General features: G+C 50.6%; 1 long non-coding RNA gene across 1 annotated transcript; it reads right to left on the reverse strand.

Annotated features, from left to right (window-relative positions):
* Positions 1-571: 571 nt before the first annotated feature.
* On the reverse strand, positions 572-1919 carry LOC119240164 (uncharacterized). The gene is made up of 3 exons (XR_005124095.2): positions 1800-1919; positions 1252-1337; positions 572-805 (listed from the first exon to the last, which is right to left on the reverse strand). It is a non-coding gene; the product is annotated as an uncharacterized LOC119240164 (long non-coding RNA).
* Positions 1920-2708: the final 789 nt, after the last annotated feature.

The raw sequence follows: 2708 nt of genomic DNA on the forward strand, positions 1-2708 counted from the left end.
CAGGACATGATGTTCTCCTCGGGGGGGCCATCTGATCAGAGCTCAGGGGGCTGTCTGATCAGAGTCGCACCCAGGTGGCTCACAGGTTTCCCCCAGGCTCTGTAGGAGGAAGGCTGGCTCTTGTCTGTGCAATTACTAGGAGAAGGTGGGGGCCGAGGCTGGAATCCTGGCCCTTGAGATGGCCAGAGGACCATTTCTTTGTTCGTCTCCCAGCAAAGAAAAAGAGCACCACCTTGTCAGTGGGTGTGATGCTGGTGACGTCTGTTCAGCATCCCCCATTCATTCATTCATTCATTCAGAACCAGCATGACTCATGGTCTTGAATCAGCCATTGTTGAGTCTCAGGAAGGCAAATGGAAACCGATGGAAAAAAGGTGTTGGGAAGAGAACATTCTGTCCTCCCAGGAGAAGTGCCAGTTTGGCAGCGTGGTGACAGGGACAATGCTGGAGGACATGCCCTTGAAAACCTACATGCTACCTGGACGAGAGGCTGAGGAGTGCCAGCGGCAGCTGGCAGGAGGAGGAGGGATCTTGGATTCATTTATTTCTTCTCCCACCCATCCATTGAGGCTTTAATTTATTTATTAAATCATCTGTGACAATTAAATTCTTTATCACGGGCTCTGCAGCAACTGTGGTGGTCAAGATATCGTCCATCTCATGGAGGGTGCCCTTAGTGGGGGGACATGTCATGAAAACGGCCGCTGTCACATCCCTTCTCTGGAAGCTCCCAGAAGCTCATACTCAATTCCACATAGGTAGGTTGAGATCACTGGAAAAATTCTGTCTTGGTTCATGCGGGTTTCTGTAACAAAATACCATAGGCAGGAGGGCTTACAACAGCAAGCATGACTTCTCACACTTCTGGAGGTTGAGGAGGTCTGGGATCACAGTACCAGCAGATTTGGTGTCTTGTGAGAGCTTCCTGGCTCAGAGAGGGCCCTTCTCACTGTGTCCTTGCAAGGTAGAAGGGGTGAGGGAACAATGTGGGTCTCTCTTATAAGGGCATGGAATCCATACATGAGGCTCCACCTCCTGACATAGTCACTTCCCAGAAGCCCCACCTCCTGATATCATCACCCTGGGGGTTAGGTTTCAACACAGGAATTCAGAAGGTAGCCGATTCTAAATGAATACTATCTGGCCCCTGGTCTTCAAAGAGCCACCTTCTCCTGGGCTACCTGAGGAGGAACCCCATGAAGACATGGTGAGGCATCCCGAGTGAAGGGAAGTAAGGGAAAGGAGACTCACCTTGGAAGGTGGATGATGGGCTCGAGACCTCCTGTATCAGAGCCAAGCAGACAAAGTCACCTTAGAAGAGTCCTCAGTCAGCAGGACTGTAATTGGATTTAATGCGTAACTTATATAAAGAAAGATTGTGTTCAGTGGAAAGTCATTGAAAAGGACCCCTCCTCCACCTGTCCCAGCCCTGCCTGAAGAGTCATCCTCCTGCACCTGTCCTGGAGATGGGACATTCTTAGATCCGGAGGCACATCCTGCCTAGGTGTGATGGCAGGCTGCATTGGCTGTACCCCATCCTTCCTTCCTTCACCTGCTTCCCTGAAGATAAGCCAAATCTTCCCCCGTCCCCGCCCCACCACTGTCTTTGGCCTTGGCTTGCTTTATCCAATGGAATGTCAGTGGATGAGATGTGAGCAGGGGCTACTTAGTGTGGGAAGGGGGACGGGAGGTAGGGCATTGCCTGGCCCTATGCTCCTGTCATTTGCCTCTAGAAGTGCTTGCCCCAGTAGCCCTTCCAGGCTGGGTCCCAGAATGAGATAAACATGGGCTGACCCGACCTGCCAACTGTGCAGGAAAGACGAGCTCTTCTGGTTTAGCCCACCGAGATGTCAGGTCTGTGATGAGCATCATTGCAGAAACCTGACAGAGCCAACCAAGTGGGCTGCCCAGGCAGCACTCACCTGGCTATGCTTCTGGGGTTGCCATGGTCACCAGAAGCACAGCCACACAGTTGCCAGAGGAACAAGCCATACCCACAGCACCCCTTCTCAGGCCCAAGGTGAGAAGCAGTGGAGCCAGTGCCAGCCCCTCAGTTGGGGCTTGCGCATAGGCTTGACTTCCCCTTTATAAGCACTTAATTTATAAGGACAGACATGCCTCAGAGATATTGTGGGTTCAATTCCAGATAACAGCAAAAAAGTGAATACTGAAGTAAAGCAGGTCACTCGAGTTTTTGGTTTCCCAGTTCATGTAAAAGTAAAGTTTACAGGGCCTCCCCTGGTGGCACAGCAGTTGAGCGCTGGCCTGCAAGGCTGCCTGCAGCCCGGCTGCCGGGCGGGGGTCCCACATGGCGCGCAGACCTCTCCTGCTTTGCCCGCTGCTCCCCTCAGCGGTGTATTTCATCGGTCTGCCTGTTCTGTTCCCTGCTCTGGCTCTGGCGAATTCTCTCATCCTCCCGCGCTTCTGACTGTGCCCAGTGCTTGTATAAATAAATGAATAAATAAATCTTAAAAAAAAAGAAACTTGTTATTAAAGAAAAAAAAAAGTAAAGTTTACACTAGTCTGTGGCCTGTTGAGTATGCAATAGCATTATGTCCAAGAAACAATGGACAACTCTTAATTAATGTGAAAATGCTCCCTTTATTATGAATTTCCACAATGGCATCGAGTTAGGTAACCATATCATCACCCTGTTCTGAGTCCCCCAAATAGTTAACTCTTCTATTCACGTGTATCTGGCATCTCTG

This window comes from Talpa occidentalis, unplaced genomic scaffold (assembly GCF_014898055.3).
Source record: "Talpa occidentalis isolate TD23 unplaced genomic scaffold, MPIMG_talOcc4v2.1 talOcc4.12, whole genome shotgun sequence".
In the NCBI taxonomy this organism is placed as follows: Eukaryota; Metazoa; Chordata; class Mammalia; order Eulipotyphla; family Talpidae; genus Talpa; species Talpa occidentalis.